The 27,586-nt window shown below is 40.8% G+C and overlaps 1 protein-coding gene across 1 annotated transcript in view; it reads left to right on the plus strand.

Moving 5' to 3' along the window:
* The first annotated feature begins 7,468 nt into the window (after positions 1-7,468).
* The window catches only part of fat3a (FAT atypical cadherin 3a), a 119,782-nt gene continuing 99,664 nt past the window's right edge, over positions 7,469-27,586 (plus strand). Inside the window, exon 1 of the mRNA XM_053646524.1 lies at positions 7,469-7,682. The gene's annotated coding sequence lies outside the window, so the exon portion shown is untranslated. The remainder of the gene's footprint in view (positions 7,683-27,586) is intronic.

Below are 27,586 nucleotides of genomic sequence, written 5' to 3' on the forward strand. Positions count from 1 at the left end.
GTACAGCTAAAAGTCTAAAACAACGCTGCGAAAGAATTCACAAAACAATTTCGTGCGATTGCTAACTCGCCGATTCGAGTAGTTTTCCGCACCAAAAAAACTCCGCAAGTTGCATCGCAAATTTTCAAGAAGGGAAAAAAAAGCTGCAGCAAAATCAAGCATTTCGCATAAATTCATATTACAGCCTGTTAAATCAGAGCTCTGATTCGTACATTAATATCACATGATGTTAAAGATGAGCTCCGATTGGTCCTTTAATATTACAGCCTGTTAAATCTGAATTTTGATCACTCCATTAGTATTATACAGTAGCCTATAAAGAAGAGCAATGATTGGTCCTTTAGTATTACTGTCATGTATCAGAGAAGGAACTCTGGACTTCAGTTCCCAGCAGCCACTGCACCTTACTACATCAGTCACATGATCACCTGCACCTGAATCACTTTCTTGTTAACGAGCACTCATGTGTATATAGCCACAGTTTGCACTGCTTTCTTTGTCTCATGTTTGTCTCACCTTACATTTGATCATGTTACCGTGTTTTGTTTCTATAGTTTATGTTTAGTCTTTGCCACAGTGTTTTGCCTTTGTCATAGTGACTTTTGGTTTATATATTAAAACATTTAAAATTCCGCATTTGCATCCATCTCAACTTCCTAATTGTGACAGAACATGAGACCCATACATGGATGCAGCGGAATTTTTCAGGGTCCAAAAGTCCCTGTACGAAAGGGAGAAGCCGAGGGTGGAGCCTTCCAATCAGGCTGGAACCATCTCCCACCCCATTGTGGATCTCGTTCAGCATGCCGAGTCAGCAGAGAACATAAGTCAGCCTCCTTGCTCATCTGAGGACACCGCTCAGCATTCCTGGTCAGCTGAGGATGCTGCTCCGTCACCCTTATTTGCTGAATACGTTGCTCCGCGTCCCAGCATGCCCAAGTGCTCTGCTCTGTTTCCTGCCCTGCTAAGAATGCCGCTGTGCTTTCCTGCTCCGCTGAGGTCCTCACTCTGCTTTTCTGCGCCGCTGAGGACGTCACTCCGCTTACCTGCTCCGCTGAGGACATCGCTCTGCCTTCCTGCTCCGCTGAGGACGTCGCTCTGCCTTCCTGCTCAGCTCAGAACTTCGCGCCGCCTTCCTGCTCGGCTGAGGACATTGCTCCGCTTTCCTGCTTGGCTGAGAACTTCGCTCCGCTTTCCTGCTCGGATGAGGACGTTGCTCTGCCTTCCTGCTCGGCTGAGGTTGTTGCTCTGCCATCCTGCTTCATTGAGGACGTCGCTCTGCCTCCATGTCCTGCTGAAGGCGTCACTCCTCTTCTTTGCTTCACGCCATATGTCACTCCACGGAGGGCATCGTTCCCCCCTCATGCTTCGCAGAGAGCATTGTTCCTCCCTCAGAGCTATTGGAGAACCTCGCTCCCCTCTCTGGCTTCACGGAAATCTTGGAGCGTCCCTTTGGCCTCGCGGAGAACTTCGCTCCCCTCACAGACCTCGCGGAGAGTGGCACTCTCCCTTCTAGTGTCATGGGGAATGTCGCTTCCCCCTCAGGCTCCGCCGTGAGCTTTGTTCCTCCCGCTGGCTTTGCAGTAGCCATTGCTCTGCATTCAAGCCAGGCCGGAGATATCATGCCCGAGTTTGCTGTCACAGACAACCAAGTTCTGCCTTGTCTCGTGGTCCAGCTGGGGATAGCTGTCTTTTGTGTTTTGTTGGTTTATATATTAAAACATTTAAAATTCCGCACCTTCATCCATCTCAACTTCCAAATCGTGATAATTACAATATAACGTGTGTGTCTGTGTGTATATGTACAGTATCTCACAAAAGTGAGTACACCCCTCACATTTTTGTAAATATTTGATTATATCTTTTCATGTGACAACACTGAAGAAATGACACTTTGCTACAATGTAAAGTAGTGAGTGTACAGCTTGTGTAACAGTGTAAATTTGCTGTTCCCTCAAAATAACTCAACACACAGCCATTAATGTCTAAACCGCTGGCAATAAAAGTGAGTACACCCCTAAGTGAAAATGTCCAAATTGGGCCCAATTAGCCATTTTCCCTCCCCGGTGTCATGTGACTTGTTAGTCTTACAAGGTCTCCGGTGTGAATGGGGAGCAGGTGTGTTAAATTTGGTGTCATTGCTCTCACACTCCCTCATACTGGTCACTGGAAGATCAACATGGCACCTCATGGCAAAGAACTCTCTGAGGATCTGAAAAAAAGAATTGTTGCTCTACATAAAGATGGACTAGGCTATAAGAAGTTTGCCAAGAACCAGACACTGAGCTGCAGCATGGTGGCCAAGACCATACAGCGGTTTAACAGGACAGGTTCCACTCAGAACAGGCCTCGCCATGGTCGACCAAAGAAGTTGAGTGCACGTGCTCAGCGTCATATCCAGAGGTTGTCTAAACGTATGAGTGCTGCCAGCACTGCTGCAGAGGTTGAAGGGGTGGGGGGTCAGCCTGTCAGTGCTCAGACCATACGCCACACACTGCATCAAATTGGTCTGCATGGCTGTCGTCCCAGAAGGAAGCCTCTTTTAAAGATGATGCACAAAAAAGCCCGCAAACAGTTTTCTGAAGACAAGCAGACTAAAGACATGGATTACTGGAACCATGTCCTGTGGTCTGATGAAACCAAGATAAACTTATTTGGTTCAGATGGTGTCAAGCGTGTGTGATGGCAACCAGGTGAGGAGTACAAAGACAAGTGTGTCTTGCCTACAGTCAAGCATGGTGGTGGGAGTGTCATGGTCTGGGGCTGCATGAGTGCTGCCGGCACTGGGGAGCTACAGTTCATTGAGGGAACCATGAATGCCAACATGTACTGTGACATACTGAAGCAGAGCATGATCCCCTCCCTTCGGAGACTGGGCCGCAGGGCAGTATTCCAGCATGATAACGATCCCAAACACACCTCAAAGATGACCACTGCCTTAGTAAAGAAGCTGAGGGTGAAGGTGATAGACTAAACCCTATTGAGCATCTGTGGGGCATCCTCAAACGGAAGGTGGAGGAGCACAAGGTCTCTAACATCCACCAGCTCCGTGATGTCATCATGGAGGAGTGGAAGAGGACTTCAGTGGCAACCTCTGAAGCTCTGGTGAACTCCATGCCCAAGAGGGTTAAGGCAGTGCTGGAAAATAAAGGTGGCCACACAAAATATTGATACTTTGGGCCCAATTTGGACATTTTCACTTAGGGGTGTACTCACTTTTGTTGCCAGCAGTTTAGACATTAATGGCTGTGTGTTGAGTTATTTTGAGCGGACAGCAAATTTACACTGTTACACAAGCTGTACACTCACTACTTTACATTGTAGCAAAGTGTCATTTCTTCAGTGTTGTCACATGAAAAGATATAATCAAATATTTACAAAAATGTGAGGAGTGTACTCACTTTTGTGAGATACTGTGTATGTGCGTATATATATAAAATTAGAGGTGCACCGATAGTTCTGCCTTTTATGCCTTCTTTTAAATGAATAATAATTAATTCCACAGTTCTGAAAAAAATGCAAATAAAAACTTTTAAAAACTTTATTCTCTCCATTTCAATAAGTTGTTTTACAGTAACTGGTCTCATAAACAGAAAACACATTACTCTAATTAACACTTAGTTAATGTTTCTTCAGAAATGTAGATTTAATTAGGTGTTAAGGGCGGAGTCGATGCAAATAGCTTAAGTTATTTTCAAGCAACACACTTTACTGCAGTTCGAAGGTTTTTTTAAGTTAATAGGATTAATATATTTCCATTTAGATTTTGTTAGTAAACAAAACTTGATTTTAACAATGATAAGGTTTAACCAAATGATACCTCGGTGTCTCAGAGATCAGAACGTTTATTAAAAAGATGCCTTAATGTTACAGTGGTGAAGTTTCCTAGTAGATATCCACTGTACGTTCACACTGTATAAACAACGCTTAAACATTTGTCTTAATTTGTGGGTTCATGTTCAATAGCTTTCTTTTGTTAATGTGAAATGACTGAGCTTTGCAAAATTTTAAAATTTACTACCAAAAAAACAACAACAACAAAAAACAATCACCATTTACAATTTTGAAACCGGTCATCTAATGTTTACGTTAGTACGTAAATTTGTTTAGGATAGGAACGTTTTTTTCTGAATGCCTCATACCATGCGTAAATACAAGTTTTCTCTGAACGATTTATGAAATAAATTTGTACGTATCCAGTTTGCTAAATGGGCCCGTTATTTGTAAATCGCCTGTAACACGCCCACTTTTTTGCACACGTAAAATTAGCACGTGTTAGCGCCGTAGGAGTTAACACAACGTTGTAGGCATTTGTTCGACATCGTAGCTTCTAATCAGCACTGTGTGTTTTTTTGTTTTTGTTTGTTTTTGTTTCATCGTTGTGTTTTTACGTACAATTCCTTACGACAGATCGATGTTGTCACTCATGTTGCTTTTGCTTGTTTCGGGACCGAAGCTCAAGTCTCCGTTATCATAACTGTGAAATACGAGATTATAAACAACAATAATGACAGCATAAAATATGAAATATGCTTTCCGTAGGCGTCTGGGTGAAACCAGAGTAATAAGTTCCCTCTGAGTCTTTATTTAGCTTCCAGCTTTCTCTCACACATACGCACACATGCACTGGTGATCAGTCATAAAGTATGTTTGTGTGTATTTGTGTGTGTGTGTGTGTGTGTGTGTGTGTGTGTGTAAGTAATGAACAGATGTCTCGTGGTACTCCTGTGCTCAGGAGAAAAGACTTGAACAGGAACCTGCTGCTGTTGATGTCGCGCACCACAGACGCGTTAATAGAAAGCCTTCTTCTGTAGATACTGTCCTCATTTATTTCCTCTTTTCCAATTCTTTTTCATTTCCTATCTCTCTTTCTATCGCTGTCTACTTTTCATCTTCAGGAAGAGTCAGGGTGGATCCAGAGCTGGGACCAAGGCAGGAATACACTCAGCAGCAGGACACCATGCACACACACACACACACACACACACACACACACACTCACACTCTCCTAGGGGCAATCTAGAGTAGCTAATTTACCTACCGGCATGTTATCAGGGAACACGGAGGAAATCCAGATGGACACGTGGAGAACGTGCGCAGGAGCTCCGCGCCGACAGTAACCTGAGCTCGGGGGCGACCTGTGATGCGACAGCCTACCTAATTTGCATAGAACCTTGCCTACCTACTTTGCACAGAACTTCTATCTATCTGTCTATCTATCTATCTATCAAGCCATTTTCTGTACTGCTTATTCTACACAGGGATCTGGAAGAGCCTGGAGCCTATCACAAGGACCTCGGCGGACACCCTCGACAGGGCGCCAACCCATCGCAGGGCACAATCGTACACACGTTTGGAAACACAAATCAGCCTACAGCGTTGGACAGGGGGAGGAAACGAGTACCCGGAGGAAACCCTCAATCACAAGGAGTACATGCAAACTCCGTGCATGCAGGGTGGAAGCGGGATTCGAACCCCCAACCCTGGAGGTGCGAGGCAAATGTGACTAAGCCAATGTACCACCCCCCATAGAACCATGCCTACCTAATTTGCAAAAATTGAGAAAAATACGTACATACAAAACAAACTTGTCGCTTGCTGGTATGAACGCAGGGTAAGGCCAGGGACAGATTGCTGACCAGGTGTGTAAACATCAGGCTTCCCTATGATACGAATACTTAAGGCAATGATTTTGATATTTGACTTGCTATGATACAATATAATGTTCGTTTCCTAAGGCAACGATTTGGTATTTAGCGATAACCACTGGGTCTGCTTTTAGTAAACGATTCGAGTCGGTCTGATCCAATACATGACTAGCTTTTTTCCAGAATCTGGGCACTTACCGTTTGTGAACTAGAACAACGTTGAACAGGAAAATACGACTTACAGGCAAATCATCGTACTAACCTCTTTACATATGAGTTTACAAATATGAACGATTTTTTTACACACCAGTTATCGGTCGTTTTTTCGATAATCCGTTACGATTGATGATAATCAAGTTGTGATTGTTGCCTAGATTCATTTCCTTTTAAATCAGTGCCGTGTGCTTGTGAGCGTAGATTTGACGTGAGTGAATGATTGATTGATTGGGAAATTACACTGTCTCTGGTGTAACCATCTTCTATCGGTCACACGTCTTCACGTGATACGAATTCACAGTGCACCAAACTTGAACGTTGGAGCGCAGCAACATGCGAAACTTCTTCACGTTAATTGCGTTTCCGGTCTCCAGCGTTCACATGCGTATGACTGGAAGTCAATGGAAAATTCCGAGGGAAGTCGAGCACAGCTTTGTTATGCCATGTTGATTTCACGTTACTTGCACGTTGTAATGCAGCGTTACTAATCTGTCCCTGGGGTAAGACGGTGAACAGATACAGCTTCCTGCAGGGAAAACTGTACACAAGTGTCTTGCATTAAAAAAAAAACAGAATTAGATTAGGAGCATGATTAAAATCATGAATGCAGACAGAATCCAGAACGGACGCAAACGAGTGTTTTTAAAAGCTACGTTTTCAGTCTTCGTGTAAACGTCGAAATCGTCAGTTACTACAACGTCAGTAGACATTAGCTACAAATTTAGGAAAAACCTTCTTGAAGGTTTGTGTATGGTCCATATCTTTTCAAGGAATTTTATTTTCTGGAATTTCTCATGCTGTTCCGGTTTCCTCTGGGTTCTTCAGTTTCCTCCCGTCTCCCAAAAACATACTACTAGGTGGAGTGGTTGCGCTAAATTGCACCTAGGGGTGTGTGCGTGCGTGTGCGTGCGTGTGCGCGTGTGTGTGCGTGCGTGTGTGCGCGCGCAAGCGAACGTGCATGCTGCCCTGTGATGGATTGGCATCCTATCCAAGGTGTATTCCCACCTTGTGCCCAGTGTTCCTGGGACACCGTGACCCTGTTCAGGATAGAGATCAGATGAATGACTCTATCTTTCCTCCCATTCCTCTTTTCTCACACACTTTTCTTCTTCTATCTCCCTGTCCCTTATCCCATGCGTCTCCCTCTTTTCTCTTTCTTGCAAATTATTTCCCTGTTATTATTATTATTATTATCATTATCCTGTCTCTGATCTCTCTCAGTACGCGCGCCCGAGCGCGAGACGTACGAGTTCCGAATTCCGAGTTCTGTCTAACTCAGCGCGTGCGTTCACAAGTAGCCCGTTCTGCGTTTTTTTTTTATTTAAACGAAACGAGATACATACAAGAAGAGGACGCGTGTGGAGCTCGCGCACTGCGTGCGGTTTCGTATTCGAGTCTCCGCGTGCGTCCGGTAGGTTGCGCTCTGCGCGCGCTCACTTCAACATCAGCGCCTGAACAACCAACCTGCCCCCCCCTCTTCCCCTCCCCTCCCCTCCTATCCTCTTTCCACCGGCAGTGAGCACGCTTCCCCACACGCACACACACACACATACACACACTGAGAGAGAGAGACAGAGAGAGAGACAGACAGACAGACAGACGAGATTGCGCCCTCCTCTGTGTGTGTAAGTGTGTGTGAGTGTGTATGTGCATGCAGTGTGTGTGTGAGCGCGCTGCGCTGTGCACGTCGCTGTGCAGGAGCTTTCTCGGGACGCTACTGATGTCCGGAACGGGATAGGGACCGAGAGAAGTCGTGCTGCAGCTGGAGGCTCGCGCTGCGGGATTTAGAAAGAGAGGGAGAGAAACGAGGAAAACGAGGTAGGTACGCTAACGTCAGTCCCACAGATCGTGCGAGTGTGCGTGTGTGTGTGTGCGCGCGCGCGCGTGTGGGCGCGTGGGTTTGTCTCGCTGCGGTAAATTCGGTGGTTTGGTGGGAAGTTTGGCCGGGATTCCGCAGAGAGACAGCGGGAGCATCCTGTACACAAGAGTTTACCGGAGATGAGCGGCTCCCATGGGGCAGCGGCAGTGTGTGTGTGTGTGTGTGTGTGTGGAACGGGCCGGTTCCGTTGGAGGCACTGCTGCAGTGAGAGAGTGCTCGCGCGATGAGAAGAAGCTGTAGCGGTGTCCGCTCGCGAGCATCGCGCAGCTCTGTGAATTATCATACCGCCTGATTACAGGTCCAGGTAGAGTGTGTGTGTGTGCTTGTGTGCTTGTGTGCGTGTGTGTGTGTGTGTGTATGTGTGTGTGTGTGTGTGTGTGTGTGTGTTTAATTAAGAGATTCACCTGCCACAAAAACCCTGTGGAGCACACACACACACACACACATAAACACACACATACATACAGGCAGCAGCTCCACTCTTTTGCGCAGTATGTAAACCCAGACACATGCTTACACACACACACACACACACACACACACACACACACACACACACACACACACACGCATATATGTATACACACAGGTCCCACAACCCAATAAATTTACTATCCTGGCATACTGAACCATGTTTGTGTGTGTGTGTGTGTGTGTGTGTGTGTGTGTGTGTGTGTGTGTGTGAGCCTCACAATCTTAGGACCATAACAAATAGCGATGGTGCGACAGCCAAAAGTTTCAGACAAATGTGTGTGTGTGTGTGTGCGTGTGTGTAGGCTTTAGGTTGTTAGTGTGTCATAAGGACCCAGAGTCCCCATAATACATAGATATGAGAAGGACAGAGAGGGAGGGAGAGTACATGGGCGAGGGATGTTTTGTCTCTGGCAGACGATGGTCTCTCGTCTCTCTCTCTCTCTCTCTCACACACACACACACACACACACACACACACACACAGTTGTCAGGCCTCCAAACAGCTGTCCACTAAAGTTATATGATACTGCCACCTGTTCACTTCTGTATGTTCTTTATGTATGATGTACAGTTGTGTGTGTGTGTGTGTATGAGAGAGAGATAGACTGAGGTTAGGACATTTTTCAAAGCTTCCATTAAGAATTCCCTCCCCCACAGCTACTCAGTGAGAACTACTGTGTGTATGTATTAATGTGTGTGTGTGTGTGTGTGTGTGTGTGTGTGTGGATTTTCAGCATCTGTGCCAAATGCCAGAGCTCGCTGGGTACCTCATAGCGTTAGACATTGTGTGTGTATGTTTGTGTGTGTGTGAGAGAGTGAGAGAGAAAGTTTTTAAAGTGTGTGTGGGGGAGGGGGTTGCTGATGCGACGGTTGCATCCCCCTAGAGTTTGTGCCATTGTTTGTGTGTGTGTGTGTGTGCGTGTGTGTGTGTGTGTGTGTGTGTGCGTGCTTTTGTTCTGTCTGAGCTGGAATGCACTTGAATGCTGTGTCAACTCTACAGACCTCTTTAGACCCCTTAATCTGTCTTACTCTCCTGTCTCACTCTCTCTCTGTCTCACCAGTTTTCTTCCTCTATGTATTTATATCATTTGTGTGTGTGTCCACTTTTTTTTTAACAAAGGCAATTTTAGACTTGAGTAAACTTTTTTAACCAAAGACTCAACTGTCTAACCGTAAGAAACAAGTTGCTTATGTCACTTGTGGGCGTGGCCTGTCTAGCACTTACGCTACTAGCTATATATATCTTCTCAAGCTAACTATTAAAACACAAATTAAATCACGCACTAAACAGTATGAAGTCAACTTGCTTGTTTGATTTATGATACATGCTTGGCTTCGTGCTAGTGTTGTTCTCAGCTTGGATTAGCAAAGCAAGCTAACTGTACTAGCTACGTACATGCAACAGAGACCCCAACGATCTCTGCTCCTTCCTCACAAATAGTATTTTTTTCGTAACGTCTGTACTCGCGTTCGACGCACGTGAATCGAGGAGGGCTTTAACTAATCTGCAAGTCGTGATGATGTCACACGACGCGTCTCGGCCCAAATCTGTGGCCATTTTGAAAAAATCATGAGCTCCTCCGAATATTGCAGAGTTTCCTTGACTTATTTTCTGCGATCACAAATCCTGGAGGGACTGTACAATGAAATTCAATGAAGTGACTTTGTCTTAAAAAAAGATAATGATGGTCAAAAGTTTATAAGATTCGAAGTAAGTACTGTACTGAACAGTAAACAATAAAACCACAGATGGAAAAATAAATCATACCACAATTGCTTTTGTGTTTCATACAAATTGTCTAATTTCTCTCGGGTACGATTTCATGCAGTTTTCTTACACAACGTCTTACAGATCTTCTTTCTCTACAGGGAGAATCTCAGAGAGCCTAGATGATGGTTTTTCAGGTCCATTATTTAACAAAATGTGAAACTGTCATTGAATAACATTGTGTTTTTATGAAAAAAATTAATAGTTTGGCCTTTCTACTGCTGATTCAGTAGGGTGCTACTGTGTGTGTGTGTGTGTGTGTGTGTGTGTGTGGGGCAAGTTTTTTATATCTTCATGGGGACCAAAATGTCCACACAGGAATAGGAATATTGGATATGTTTCACTTTATGACGACATTTAGCAGGTCCCCACAAACCACAGCTTTTATTTAAAAAATACTAAACAAACTAAAAGAGACAAAATATTTTCGTGTGTGTGTGTGTGGGCAAGTTTTTTTTTTTATATCTTTATGAGGACCAAAATGTCCACACAGGAATAGGAATAATGTTTGACTGTAAGAGGACATTTAACAGGTCCCCACAAACTACAGCTTTTATTAAAAAAAAAAAAAAACCCAAACAAACAAAGACAAAATATTCTTGTGTGTGTGTATGTGTGAAACAGAGTGTGCTTGTGTTAACAGATTAGTCCACATATGGGCTGAGTTTTGTCTTTCTATTGCTACTCAAACAGAGTGTGCGTGTGCGTGTGTGTGTGTGTGTGTGTGTGTGTGTGTGGAGAGCTTGGGTGATGTTCTCTAAGCACGTGAAGTGGATTCGGTGATGACCTCGTCTGGCCAGTGGGGCTGATGTGTATCGATCTGGTATGCCATCGCCAGTGCCAACAGCGCGCACACACACACACACACACACACACACACACACACAGACATTCCCAGCAGTGCTAGTCCGGGTCAAAAAAACATTGTTTCACACAAACTGGAATACAAGTTCTCTACTAACTCACACCGTTAAATCATTAATAACTGTCCTCTCCCAACATTTACCTCGGACAGTCCAGCTTCTCAGTGGAACGCTGCTTGAGTTCTAACTAGTAACAGAACCTTCAAAGAAGAATTTGCTAGGTGAGCAAGCATAGCTGGTCCACAAGGATGTACAGATGTCCATTGCTTTTTATTATTTTCACTTATAAACTGCATTAATATGTCTTTATTTATTTGAACTCATGACTCAGACTGTATAAACAAAAAATAAAAGGTGAAGCTGTTGTTTACCTGCCAGACAGTCTTACAGCCTCAGATGCAAATTTACATGCAAACACGCAAAAAAAATAGGAATGGGAAGCCAAATATACAGGGAGAAGTTTTGTCAACTGTTCTTTGTTTTTAAAAAAAAAACAAAAAAAAATGTTTACATGTAAACCGAGCTACAGCTTTCTGACTCAGAGATTATAATGTACCTCGTTATAAATAATCACATTCGCTGTCTAATGTGGAAATCCAGCCTCTAGCAGGTATGAACTTTAAAAGCGTAATTCCTACTGAAAATATCATAAACGTCACGTTTATGAATCACTTGAAGTTTTGCAAAATGCTGCATTCTGAAAGTGACCTGCAAATCTCTTATACGCGAATTCAATTCGTTTCAATTTTAGTTGTGTAACAATTTATAACAAAGCAAACAATCCAGATGCAGATTAATTAAATTACTGTATTTTAGCTAATAAAGTACCTTTGGAATATTAGCTTTTTGTTGTTTAACTGATTTATTTCCTACTATACATGTTCAAATGACATTGTTCACTTACTACAGTGAATATAGTGCATTTGGATCAATCAGACACTTCATTAAAGTTAATCAAAGCTAGTAAGTTTTCTTCTGTAGCTTCAGTTTTCTTCAATGATGTACTGAGTTTGATCAATTTTCATTAATATTTTTTCCATGCAGATCGCACAGTATGTTCAGTAAGCGCAAAAACCAGATTTGTTCTAGAAACTGAAAAATCTTATTATGAATAACCTAGGAATATACTACATTTATAGCTGTATTTTAATATTTTGTTTGTTTCTTATTCAGTACATATTTTGCCGCACGTTATATTCTGATATTTTGTGCTACAAGTTACAGAATGTTCATAACAATTTGTTTTTATATTTATACATATTTAACAAAAAAAATGACCGTAATGTCTCTGTACAGTTTTGGGGATTTCGTAATTGTTCAATTCTCGAAGAATACGAAATTATTAAAGAATTGTATACCCGAGGCATATTATATCGGCCCCTCCAGGGTTTACACCCTGACTAACACAAAATTAAGCGAACTCCGCAATATTCAGACCACAGATTTGGTCATGTGACGTTGTCACAACACCCTCTTCGATTCACGTGCGTCGAACAGGCGTACAGCTGAAAGGTCCCGTTTACCGACAAACATCGCTGTGAAAGACTAAAAAAGCACAAAAAACTCCACACATTTTTAAAAGAGTCGCAGCAAAATCAAGAATTTTTGGCCTCAACAGTCCCAAAAAAAAAACTCTGCGAAATCCTGTACGGACTGATTTATTTATTGGTTAATTACCATGATATTACAGTATCTGCTCTCATTTGTTGTTTATTTGTTATAATGTATACTGACAGGCAGGCATTTTGGATGATGTCATTTATACAGCTAAACTGAAACAGCAAAACTTTTAACGGTAGAACAATTTCCGGTTTAATTATCACAGTGTACGGTCATTACTGATCCATCGTCCCAGCCCTAATTACTGTAAAATCTATTCAGCGATTTTCAATTTGCAGCGTTTGTGCTTGGTCGAGCCAGACGAGGTTTGGAAACGCTTGTCTACACACACAGGTATGCAAATCATGATGCGAGCGGTGCATAAAGCGCATTGTGCTGTTTTTATGTGTGTGTGTGTGTGTGTGTGTGTGTGAGTGAGTGAGTGAGTGAGATAGCGAGAGAGAGATCATGCTTGTATTGTGATATAACATCGGCACTGAGGCCTGGAATTGCTTTCTTTAGTGTTGACAAATTGTGACACTTACTCGCTGATGTAGTGACAAAGTGAAGGGTGAATTGGTTTTACACTCCACACACACACAAACACACACACACACACACACACAGAGGGAGTCATAGTCTCATAGTCATAGTCATACTGGCTCTCACACTACACATCTTACAATATGCAAACACAGATATATAAAAATACAAATACACACTCGTTTCTCTCACTCACACAACCACACACACTCACATCATGTTTAATTTATGCCTTTTTGATCTAGTGATGAAGAGCTGTAACAAAGGGGCGTATACTAAGTAAGATTTGCAGAACACACACTCACACACAGCTCACTGGAGCGTATAGGGTGTCATTAGTTAAGGTAATTCAGCTGCAAACTTGAGATTGATTGGATTTCTCTCTAAGCATCTGATAAGAAAATTACAAAAGATATGCGTGTGTGAGAAAGATAGTGAGGTTTGTGTATGGCTATAGTGTACTCTTCACCTACGTGTGTGTGTGTGTGTAGTCAGACTTTCATCAAAGGGATTTTATCCCAAAAAGGTTTTAACTCTGTTAAATTTGATGACAGGTAATAGTGGATAAATTGTCAATATTTTGTCAATTTGTCAACATTTTACTTTAGCGGAAATGTTTTTTTTTTGTACAATTTCTTCATACAATTGTACCCCAGTGAACCTGCGAGAACCCGATGCATTTTTTTTTACAGGTGTTTACTCACACCAAATGTTGACTCGGTTCTGTGTATTACTGTTTAATGCTCGTAACTGCAAAAATATATCTTGGCAAGTAAAAATATCGCAAATTCAACTATCAATTTCTTTTTATTAGCTTGTTTTTAAACAAATATAAGATTATTAAGCTTATTTTTACATATTTTCATCCTAATTTCTCTCTTGAAATTGTCTCGTTCTATTGCCTGATAATTGTTTATTATGCGAAATGATCTGCGTGTAGAATAAGACGATTTTAAGCTTGAAATTATCCAATTTGTCTTGAATTATTCTTGATGGTCTTATAATTGTTATATAATTATACACTGCACAAAGGTGATAGGAGGTGAAGATATCCTGAATAAAAGTTTTCTAGCACTTCTCATTATAATATTATTGATATATCTAAGTAGAAATTTTTTTATTTAATTATTTTTGACACCATTCTGTCTTTTCTTTGACTTTATTTTACAGGCATATATATATATATATATATATATATATATATATATATATATATATATATATATATATATATATATTTAAAATTCAATCGTGGATTATTTCCTAATAACAGCATGTCCTGAAGCGCTTTATTCCTTTTACACCACAAATGTTCTTACTTTTTATAGTTACATTTACTGTTGTGGAGTGTCCGCAAAACAAGTTCATTCTTGTTCCGTTCTAGCAGCTATAAACAGTCGATCCATCACCAGCCTCAATTTGTTCTCTCACTTGAAGTTAAAAAGACTAAAATGCAGACAAATTAGAAATAATTCTAAAGAATTTGCCATGTTGGAAAGCACTACCGCTGACACTGGAGACTCCTTCTATAAATATTAAATAGTCATCTCCTTATACTGTGAAAACTTAACTTATTTTGGAAAAAAATCCACTTATGTGGAAAGTCCACCAGACAAATCCCTGTTTGAGTTGTTGTAGAAACGATAACGTATCCAAACGAGTACATTAACATTAACTTTATAGCTGAATTACTGGGACTACCTTCTGACCAATCAGAACTGAGAATTCAACAGTGATGACGGTGCAATAATAATTAAGAAAATGACAATTTATACAATTGAAACTTCAAATAACTAAATAACAAAGTTAATAATTCATGCTTAATAATTAGTGTGTTATTAATAATTCATGGCCAAAAATACAATTTCTTTGGTTAATTTCAAAATCACTGGAAATACATAAAAATGTATATAATTAATGAATGCATTATAAAGACTAATAAAGCAAATCTTTTATTTTCATTTTATTCTACATTCAAATCATCTTATTGCACATTCTGAACTTTATTCTATATATTCTGAATGATGACGAATGAACGTGAATGAATGACTTGAACATACTGGATATATTTTATCCTTATTATTTATTAATTGGAGTCTAAGAGAAACTCCTTGTGCGAATTTAAAAAGTGAAAAATTAGATGCTAAGTGTTTTGTTGATAAGTTCTCCTGGCATTTACTTGGCGATATCAAAAGATTAACATCCAAAAGTACACTCCAAAAAACACCAATCATTTCACTTTACACTAAACATTTCATTACACACACTCACTGGTCAGATTGTTAATACACAAGAATACTGTCAGATTAAACGTGCCAGATAAATACTTCATGAATTATGCAGGATACAAGTGACACCTGGAATTTAGCACAAATTAAACACACCATATTGCAGCTACAGCTTGTTAAACATGTATCCCGATCGTTGCTCGACATTTTATCTGGTTTGCAATGTTGTCACAATATCAGATTTTAGGAAATTTCCTACTAGAACCACGTTATATTTCGATATAAAAGCAATATTTTTAATAAAATGAGAAAAATGTTAAAAACTTGAAAGTTAAAGTACAATCAATTATTGCATTTGGGAAATGTGGGACATTTGAATGTAGAAATTGACAACATAGAAAAAGCATACAAATGTGGGAAGTGGTGTGTGCTTTAAATTGGTAGAATGAGTTCTATGAAACGAAATTTTTCTTACTGTTCTTATCTTAGAGATGACTTTCCATTGGCACAATTATTTTATATTACTCTAGCTAATTAATGATATTCTACATAAACCTAATAATACATATAATTCTATATATGTATGTATTTATATATATGTTATTATAATATATATATATATATATATATATATATATATATATATATATACACACACACGTGTGTATATATAAACTTAAACCCTAATTGTAACCTCGGTAACCAAGACGAAACATTTTTTTTTTAATGTTGACCTGTGGGAACCTACCAAATGTCCCCATAAGGTCAAAAACTGGCAGATATTCCTATCTTTGTGAGGACATATAATCACCAGCAAGATACCAAAACATGCTTACTCAGATACACGACTTCACCATTGCTTTAAAATGAAATAGAATAAAATCAAATCTGTAAAAGTACTGTATATTTCTGAGGACATTTCTGCACAAAGACCTAAATATGTGTACACACACACACACACACACACACACACAAACACAAGTACGTTCACACAACACAAGACTGACAGCATAATGATATCTGTTGGACATCTTGAAAACGGGAAAGCAAGAACTTATTCATCGATCGTAATTATATGTATGCGTACAGTATGTAATTAATTAAATTATATGTGGGCTTCCATCATCAAACCCAATGTCCTAAATTAGACAGACAGACACACACACACACACACACACACACTCTTTTACTCCATCTGGGACACAAGCACACAAGCTAATGCAAACAGTACAATATAATGTGTCAATTATGTTTGCAAATATTTATATAAAACTTTACAATATAGTTAAATGTTTAAAGTAAAGAAGTTATGCTTAATTAAGTCATACTTTATTGTGAGTATGACACTATGTTTTTTAGCTACTTATTAAAATTAAAATATGTGTATAAGTTTTATGTTACTATAGGTTGCTCTACTTTAACTATTCAAAACATAAACATAGAAAGTAGCTAATTTGTTCTGTACGAAATTAGCTTATATATATATATATATATATATATATATATATATATATATATATATATATATATACTGCTAGTTAGCGGGAACACGTTTGTTTATTTAATTAATTAATTTATTTATTTTCTAATGTAGCCATGCCCAGCTCTTTAAATCTGATGCGCTCTTCTCCACTAACACATCAACATGTTATTAATCCACAGTTGTACAGGGAGTTTTTTTTTTCACTCAGCGTACTGTGTACAATATCCAAGGAAATCCATGCAGCGAAAATAAAACGAGGCATGAAACACGAGGCAGGATGATAGATGGCTACTTGTTATTTTGCATGATGCAGAACAGATGGGATGAGAGCGAGAGAGAGAGACCTGTTGCTAATTGCTAATAAGGTCTGGGTATAAAAGGCAGCGCTCCAATCCTGATTTAAACACGCTCTAATCATCTTTCACCAAAGCCCATTCCGTTACACTGTCGGCTCGAGCAGAATGTAGACTGGGGATGAGCGTTGATTACCCAGAAGACATCCGTTTCAAGATGGCAGACAAGACTAGATCAATAGTGTTTAATATTTCAAAACGTATACCGTTTGACTGAGTTTGCTTACTACAAATCCTCCGTAGTGTTGTTACATATAATATAGATTCATCTCATAATGATGACGTGATAAATATTGACAACTTTATGAAAATTTCATTCTCAAAAAACGATTCTGTCGTATCCTGTGGGGAATTTTTCTTTTAACTCCAGGACATGTTCAAAATGAAAACAACAAAACAGACTATGTTTAAAACGGTCAACTGTCTAAAAATGACCTATTAATAAGCAAGCCATGCCTCATACAACAAGCGCTTGTAACAAAGATCAATTACCGTACCGAAGTGCATGTAGTACTTGTGGAATATTTTGTGAGGACATCGTAAAGCCACACCCGTCTCCGTGATTGATCGTAATTACGACATAGAAATTTTCGAATGGAAATCTTGTTCCGCAAACAACACCACCGTTTCTTTCAGTTACTTTGAAATGTGTAAGTGATGACGGGAGTTCTGCTAATCATCACATTTCTGCTAGCACATGAGCAAGCTAGCTAGCGAACCGTCAAATTCCCAGCGTGTAAACTGTAACCCGTCGTACACAGACGGCACTTAAGTGATCGTATCATTGTGACTTTTGTCTTGCTTATGGTCGTTCAGCGGTGCTAAGCTAAGAGCAACGTTTGCCAAATGGTTAGTCCATTAAGCAAATTACTGCTTCCTGTCATGTCACGACATGCTAATGATGTCATTTACTCGAATTAGCCACGAAAGCCCATTAGCTAAATAAACAAATCAGGAGTACATAAATTGTAGGTGTTCTCTAGTACATAGTCATTAACACACACACACACACACACACACACACACACACCACATCCCGTCCATTGCTTGCTGATTCAGTCCTCCGAGGTGGCTTGCGGCACATGCCCTATATTTATGGAAGAGTCTGGAAAATGCACTGCCGTTTGCCAGTAACACTGTGTGTGTGTGTGTGTGTGTGTGAGAGAGAGAGAGAGAGAGAGAGAGAGAGAGAGACTGGGGTAGATGTATAATGTTACAGACTGGATTTTTCAAATGAAAGACAAGACCTGGGAGACGGAAACGTGTTCAAAAGCCAAAGAGAGAGGGATGTATGGAGAGTGAGAGAGAGAGAAAAGAGAGAGGGAGAGATTGAGTTTCCGAAGCAGATCCAGTTTTAGAAATCTCGTAGGCCAGCTTGGTGGTGCCTGCTGCGTAACTGATAAAGGGAGACCGAAAAAGAATTTAAGATAAAGAGCTCAGATCGTTCTAATGGAAAGGTGTGCAAAAAAAGAAACAAAAAGAGCAGTCTTTAATTTCATCGTTTTTTTTTCTTATTTCATCAAAGCTAATCAGACAACATACTTTCTTCAGCTAATCTGTACAACACAAAAACACACAATTACATACAGTACATTCAACGCTTGTCTTTACCTGTGCAAATTAATATCATCTGGGTTAGTAAATTGATGGATTATTTTCGTTACTTAGGTGTCACACAAGAAACATCTCATGATGGGTAAAAGCAAAGAGCTCTGCCAAGACCTTCACAACCTTATTGTTGCAAAACATATTGATGGAATCAGATACAGACGCATTTCAAAACTTCTGAATCTTTCAGTAAGCACCATTGGGACCATTATCCGCAAGTGGAAGCAACATCACTCCGTCATCAACCGGCCACGCACAGGAGCTCCTCGCAAGATTTCTGACCAGGGAGTCAGAAGAATAGTCAGAAGAGTAGCCCAAGAGCCAAGGACCACTCGGAAAGAGCTCCAGAAACACTTAGAGGCAGCAGGTGCCATCGTCACAGAGAAAACAATAGGCAATGCACTCCACTGCTCATGCTCACCTCACAAGACTCCATTACTAAAGAAAAGGCATGTCGAAGCTCATTTAAAGTTTGCTACAACTCATTTGGACAAGCCTATGAAATACTGGGAAAGTGTAGTCTGGTCAGACGAGAGCAAAATTGAACTTTTTGTCTGTCATACTACACACCATGTTTGGAGAAGAAATGGCACTGCACATCACCCTAAAAACACTACACCAACAGTGAAGTTTGGAGGTGGAAGCATCATGGTGTGGGGCTGTTTTTCATCACATGGTACTGGCAGACTTCATATAATTGAAGGAACGATGAATGGAGCCCTTTACCGGGAGATTCTTGAGAAGAATCTGCTGCCATCCACCAGGATGGTGATGATGAGACGTGAGTGGAGCTTCCAGCAGGAGAACCATACAAAGCATACAGCAAAGGAAACTCTCAATTGGTTTCAAAGAAAAAAAATCAAGGTGTTAGAATGACCCAGTCAATCACCTGACTCAAATCCAATTGAACAAGATTTAAAGACAATATGTTTAGAAGAACGGGCCAAAATCACACCTGAATACTGTGGCCCATTAATTTCTTCATACAGGAAGCGTGTTGAACCGTCATTACAAACAAAGGCTTCTCCACTAAATATTAAATACATTTCAGTCAGCGTGTTCAACACTTTTTTCCTGTGTCATTCCTCTTTATTACACATAACTTTATTTATGGACTTTAATGTTGTGAATTCTTTATATTTCCAGATTTCTTGAGTTAATACTGATGTCTGGTGAAAATTTCATGTGAATAGCCTCATTGGAAATATATTTACTGAAAAAAAATGTTGAAACGTTCAGTACTTACTTCCCCCGCTGTAATTCGTACGTAATGTGCAAAAAACCCGAACACCTTGTGTGTTCTCCCCTGCAGAATTTAGAGACGTCCTTTAGAGCAGTCTGTTGTACTGTTGAACATTGTTGAACATTTTAGGACCTTGGTGAAAAGAACTCTTTTCAACTCCTCTGCTTTTGTCATGTCGGTCTGGTAACCTGGGTCATGGCACGTATGTGAGGAACACTTGACTTGTGTCTGCGCCAGTTTTCCAGAAGTTGTGTACACCATAATGGCGTTCATCACATTTAATTCAGTGATGAAGTGACACTTGTCTTGAATATGGACCTCGTGTGGACTTCCTTATCGTCCTTGTAGCCTTTAATGTTTAAGGACCCACAATACTGCTGTATATGTACGTAATGTTCATAATACGAGTGCGTTACTTAATATATCCGAAAAGCTCGTCTTCTGCAACTTTGTTCCCGAAAGTGCAAGAAAACATCCACAGCCTAATTATCCTCAAACTTCAGTGTGGAGCATTTCTCCTTCTTATTTATTATCTCCAATGTCCCAAGCGAGTACAAGAAACGGAATAAAAGCAGACTTTTCCTCCTCTGACTCTTCCATCACAGGATACAGTATTAGCTAGTGACTCATTTCCTCTAGCACAGCCTCATACATCCTCGAACTTTAAAGCAGACCACCTCTGGGTTTAGTTACAAGCTTTGCACTGATCTACGACTTGTGGATTCAGCTTTAACGATGTCTCGTTCGTTTGCGTTCACGCGTTATTCGCTCAGAACCATTAGGTCCAAGGAATCAAGTGCATGGGCGAGCAGGAAGTGAGGAAATTAGTTCTTAATCGACGAGTCCAATGAGGCTGGGATGAGTCGTGCTTCTCGAAAAACTTAACGGCGTAACCGACGTCATTATACGCTAGAAAGTGTGTTTAAATTGATGAGTCACACAACGACAATTATTGAGCTAAGACTCAAAATGCTTGATGTAAGAACATTACTGTTGTATCCTTATTATATCTCATAATCTTGACAGAAGTATCATCCTAATATAGAGAATATTGTCTGTATCTTTCTAATATGCTCAATAGTGTGTCTATTTGTCGCTAATATGTTCAATAGTTTGTCTATTTGTCGCTAATATGCTCAATATTGTGTCTGTTTGTCGTTAATATGCTCAATAGTGTGTCTTTTTTGTCTCTAATATGCTCAATAGTGCGTCTATTTGTCGCTAATATGCTCTATAGTGTGTCTATTTGTCGCTAATATGCTCAATAGTGTGTCTGTTTGTCGCTAATATGCTCAATAGTATGTCTATCTGTCGCTAATATGCTCTATAGTGTGTCTATTTGTCGCTAATATGCTCAATAATATGTCTATTTGTCGCTAATATGCTCAATAGTGTGTCTATCTGTCGCTAATATGCTCAATAGTGTGTCTATCTGTCGCTAATATGCTCAATAGTGTGTCTATTTGTCGCTAATATGCTCAATAGTGTGTCTATTTGTCGCTAATATGCACAGTAGTGTGTCTATTTGTCGCTAATATGCTCAATAGTGTGTCTATTTGTCGCTAATATGCTCAATAGTATGTCTATAACATGTTAATATGTATAATAGAAGTTATGAATGGCTGTATCATGCTAATACAGACAATATTTTGTCTATGTCTTGCTAATATGGACACTAGTGTGTCTGTATCAGACAATATTATGTCTTTAACATGCTAAAATGAATAAGAGAAGTTATGAATGGCTGTAGCATGCTCATACATTAGCGACAATGGTGTTCTCAAGGATGTTCAGTTTGGGATTGTATTTTATAACCAAATTCCGTCTGATCCTTTTTCCAGAACTCTGTATTAGACTTGTTTTGATTGGTCTTTGGGCTGGATGGTCATGATCGCTGCATGATGACAAACCGGTAAAGGCGATCTAGCTTTCTAGCACTGTAACGACACTCAGTCGATCTTATTAGCGCCGTATTGATGCGCTATTAGCCATATTAGCCCCTTGCGTGATCTTCTCCAGATCTGTTCATTAGGCCAATACGTGTTAACGCGTCAACTTCGTTTTCAATAATTCCTCCCTCAAATCCGCTTTGGTATTCTGCCCAGCTCGTAGCGTTTCCTCGCCGATGGCTCTGATCTCAGAAACGGCTAATGAACCGATGCGGCGAAAGGTCAAACTTATTAAAAGACGAAGCTGCAGCTCCAATTCGCAGAAGAGCTCCAGGATCACGGGGCTTGTTTTACGCCAGACGCCAGTCACGCCGTGAATCGATCACGCGTTTCTGAATTTATCGCTCACCTTTTTAGCGAGCACACTAATTCTCACGCTATTCGTCACTTTGTCCGATTAAGGCGAACGTGATCTTTCCGAAGTGGATGCTTTGACAGAAATATTAGTGTCTGCACAAAATAAATGCTACCAGACTAACACAAACTAGCATAATAATCACATTCAATGTTCTTTCTGTCTGAAACCCCGAGACAGGAAATAAACTTCCATCCTCATCTCGTTTTGTTCCTTAACAAATCTGAGGACATTAACAAGATTTGTAGAGATGCACTGAAAGTGTCGATCCCTACGCCGTATGGACAAAATGTAGCTTTAGCGTAGCATTAGTCTCCTCGGGTATATTATTAACCGCTTGATGTGAGAGATGGAGTGTGAGATTGATTGATAGGGGAAGTGTTAGCATGAGGGGATGAGTGAAGAGCTGAGACGGAGGGAGGGAGAAACAGAATGGAGCTGTTACGGAGAGAATGCAGGCGCAGTCAATGTAAGCTAGTCAATCAGTGTCGAAGGAAATAGCACTTCTAAAGAACTATTCATCTGTGTGTGTGTGTGTGTGTGTGTGTGTGTGTGTGTGTGTGTGCATGTGTGCGACTGAGTTGATTGTTCACTCATTCGCTTTCCTTGTCTTCTTCGCTCCTGCTGCTCTACATACACTCGTACTTACTGAGACGCTGTGGGATACGTAAGCTATAATTTTACCCGGGCCGCGTCCCAAACCGCACTCGTATTTCGGGAAGGCTGCTATTTCAGAGTTACGTAGAGGACTCATGAAATCCCACAAAGTACCGCTATGGGATTAACACAAGAATTGCGCTCCGGGATTTGAAGACGTTGAAACGTTGCATGGCCCATAAAGTGAACTCTGTGAAAGCGGTTTGAGACACGTCCATGGTGGACTTGTGGAACTACAGGGTGTGTGATTTGGAACGCTTCTACAGTAGACCAAGCGTGGTGAAAATTTGTGATTGTGTTTCTGTGCCCTATGTAGAGGACAGGGGGTGTGATTTGAGACACTTCCACGGTGGACTGAGATGTTTGTGGCCTACGGTGTGTAGTGTGCAGGGTGTGTGATTTGGGACATTCCCGCAGTGGACTGATGTTGGACGTGTGTGTTGAGATGCATTTATGTAGCCTTTATAGTGAATAGGAATTTCAGTTTGGGCCACGCCCACAGTGGACTGACATTTCTGATCCTGTTAATGTGGCCTACATCGTATAGTGGAAAGGCTGTGTGATTTGGGACACTTCCACAATGGAGTGATGCTGGTTTGACATTTGATTTTTTTTTGGTAATGGTGTTTATGTGGCGTGTAAAGTGAGTAAAGCAAGTGATTTGGGACACTTCCACAGCTGACAGACATTTGTGTTGCCAGTAAAGTGGACAGCCTTATATATTGTAAAGGATGTGTGATTTGGGACACTTCCACTGTGGACTGAGGTGTTTGTGTTGCCATTAACGTGGCCTACAGTATGTAGTGAATAGGACGTGTGAGTTGAGAAACATCCACAGTGGACTGATGACGGTGTCCATGTTGCCTATATACTGAATAGGACGTGTGATTTGGGACACGTCCACAGTGGAGGACTGATGACGGTGTCCATGTTGCCTATATACTGAATAGGACATGTGATTTGGGACACGTCCACAGTGGATTGATTATGGTGTCCATGTTGCCTATATACTAAATAGGACATGTGATTTGGGACACGTCCACAGTGGAGGACTGATGACGGTGTCCATGTTGCCTATATACTGAATAGGACATGTGATTTGGGACACGTCCACAGTGGAGGACTGATGACGGTGTCCATGTTGCCTATCTACTGAATAGGATGTGTGATTTGGGACACGTCCCCAGTGGAGGACTGATGACGGTGTCCATGTTGCCTATATACTGAATAGGACGTGTGATTTGGGACACGTCCACAGTGGACTAAGAGGATTGTAATGATGTTTTAAGTGAAATGAACAAACCTTGTTTTGAACCAGATCACTGATCTTATTCCTTTAGTCACTAGATTAGCATGCTAGCTAGTGCTCTTGATCCTCCAGTGTAGGGAATAGGGTTTAGGGTTGTTTCGAGGAAAAACCGATTAAGAGAAAAGGAAACTTGAGTGATAATTGAGTGAGTTGTCTGTGCTAATTAGTGTCTCATACTAGCATGCTAAGAAGTTATCTGTTTTTATCTTCCTGTCTTTTGTAATTTCCTCTTGTCCTTTTTCTTCTACACAGTTGTTTTCTCTGACACAACACACACACACACAGCTTTTAGAGACACACACACTTACATTCCATTATTCTTTGCTAATTATTTGCATAAAAACTTTGACACAAACACTTTTGACTCTCTCTCTCTCTCTCTCTCTCTCTGTCTGTCTCTCTCTCACACACATACACACACACACACACACACACACACACACACACACACACACACACAAGGCAGCAGCAGTGTGTCTCGTCTTTTTGTTTATTCATTAAGTGGAATTGTCATCATACTGTTTCCAGTGACCTGATTAGCATTTCTCAGCATTTGTCTGACGTCGTTAGCATAAAGCAGGCTGCCTCTCAGGGTTTTGCATCGTTTCAGTCGCGTGTCCTCATGCGGCTTACCGTATTACCGTAGTTAATACTATAAAACGTTTTATATATATATATATATATATATATATATATATATATATATATATATATATATATATATATAATGTGTGTGTGTGTGTATATACACACACACACAGTATCTCACAAAAGTGAGTACACCCCTCACATTTTTATAAATATTTGATTATATCTTTTCATGTGACAACACTGAAGAAATGACACTTTGCTACAATGTAAAGTAGTGAGTGTACAGCTTGTGTAACATTGTAAATTTGCTGTCCCCTCAAAATAACTCAACACACAGCCATTAATGTCTAAACCGCTGGCTACAAAAGTGAGTACACCCCTAAGTGAAAATGTCCAAATTGGGCCCAAAGTGTCAATATTTTGTGTGGCCACCATTATTTTCCAGCACTGCCTTAACCCTCTTGGGCATGGAGTTCACCAGAGCTTCACAGGTTGCCACTGAAGTCCTCTTCCACTCCTCCATGACGCCATCACGGAGCTGGTGGATGTTAAGAGACCTTGTGCTCCTCCACCTTCCGTTTGAGGATGCCCCACAGATGCTCAATAGGGTTTAGGTCTGGAGACATGCTTGGCCAGTCCATCACCTTCACCCTCAGCTTCTTTAGCAAGGCAGTGGTCGTCTTGGAGGTGTGTTTGGGGTCATTATCATGCTGGAATACTGCCCTGCGGCCCAGTCTCCGAAGGGAGGGGATCATTCTCTGCTTCAGTATGTCACAGTACATGTTGGCATTCATGGTTCCCTCAGTGAACTGTAGCTCCCCAGTGCTGGCAGCACTCATGCAGCCCCAGACCATGACACTCCCACCACCATGCTTGACTGTAGGCAAGACACACCTGTCTTTGTGCTCCTCACCTGGTTGCCGAAACACACGCTTGACACCATCTGAACCAAATAAGTTTATCTTGGTTTCATCAGACCACAGGACATAGTTCCAGTAATGGCGGTGGTGGCTTGGCGGTTAAGGCTCTGGGATACTGGTCAGGGGTTCAAGCCCCAGCACTGCCAAGCTGCCACTGTTGGGCCCTTGAGCAAGGCCCTTAACCCTCTCTGATCCAGGGGCGCTGTATCATGGCCTACCCTTTGCTCTGACCCCAGCTTCCTAACATGCTGGGGTATGTGAAGAAAATAATTTCACTGTGCATGTGTGTATGTTATTAATAAAGACTCATCATTATCATTATTATGTCCTTAGTCTGCTTGTCTTCAGCAAACTGTTTGCGGGCTTTCTTGTGCATCATCTTTAGAAGAGGCTTCCTTCTGGGACGACAGCCATGCAGACCAATTTGATGCAGTGTGTGGCATATGGTCTGAGCACTGACAGGCTGACCCCCCACCCCTTCAACCTCTGCAGCAATGCTGGCAGCACTCATATGTCTATTTCCCAAAGAGAACCTCTGGATATGATGCTGAACACATACGCTCGACTTCTTTGGTCGACCATGGCGAGGCCTGTTCTGAGTGGAACCTGTCCTGTTGGTCTGAGCGGAACCCGCTGTATGGTCTTGGCCACCGTGCTGCAGCTCAGTGTCAGGGTCTTGAAAATCTTCTTATAGCCTAGTCCATCTTTATGTAGAGCAACAATTCTTTTTTTCAGATCCTCAGAGAGTTCTTTGCCATGAGGTGCCATGTTGAACTTCCAGTGGCCAGTATGAGGGAGTGTGAGAGCGATGACACCAAATTTAACACACCTGCTCCCCATTCACACCTGAGACCTTATAACACTAACAAGTCACATGACACCGGGGAGGGAAAATGGCTAATTAAGCCCAATTTGGACATTTTCACTTAGGGGTGTACTCACTTTGTAGCCAGCGGTTTAGAGATTAATGGCTGTGTGTTGAGTTATTTTGAGGGGACAGCAAATTTACACTGTTACACAAGCTGTACACTCACTACTTTACATTGTAGCAAAGTGTCATTTCTTCAGTGTTGTCACATGAAAAGATATAATCAAATATTTACAAAAATGTGAGGGATGTACTCACTTTTGTGAGATACTGTATATAGATATATATATATGTATATATATATATATATATATATATATATATATATATATATATATAACTTACTAGAAACCGTAAAAAATAAATAAATCTTGCTTCTATAGATCTCATTAGCATGAATCTGTCTTTATTAGCACAAACATATTTGCTCACACGTGCGTGAAGTTCCGATATAAGACGTCATTGTGGCAAATAAACGTTTAGTTTTGCTCGTTATCAGTTATTCATTCGTTATTGATATAATATTTCCTCATTGTCATGAAATCAGTAAGGGAACTGAACTACAGTTCCCAACAGCCACTGCTTCATTGTCACATGACCACCTGCACCTGATTAACGTTCCTGGTAATTAGCACTCTTGTATGTAGTCACAGTTTGCAATGCACTCTTTGTCTCATGTTATCGTCTCACTATACCTTTGTCTTTGCTGCCGTATTTTGTCTTTGCCACAGTGTTTTGTTTCATTGTTGTAGAGTGTTTCGTATGTTTGTTTGTTATTAAATGTTTAAGAATCTGCACTTTCTTCCGTCTGTATTTTGAATCGTGACACTCATGACCATTTCCCTTAGCTCATTAGCATACCTCTCCCCTAATTAGCATATGCCCACCCTCTTTCCCAAACCTTCTTGGACATAAAATGTCCTCTGTATTGGGAAAAGATGTTTTATATTTAAAAAATGGTTAATTAACACGGCTAATTAATGCTTATTAACAGTAATTTATGGAAGTATAATAGTGCCAAATGTCCTCAAG

This window comes from Ictalurus furcatus, chromosome 17 (assembly GCF_023375685.1).
Source record: "Ictalurus furcatus strain D&B chromosome 17, Billie_1.0, whole genome shotgun sequence".
Lineage (NCBI taxonomy): Eukaryota > Metazoa > Chordata > Actinopteri > Siluriformes > Ictaluridae > Ictalurus > Ictalurus furcatus.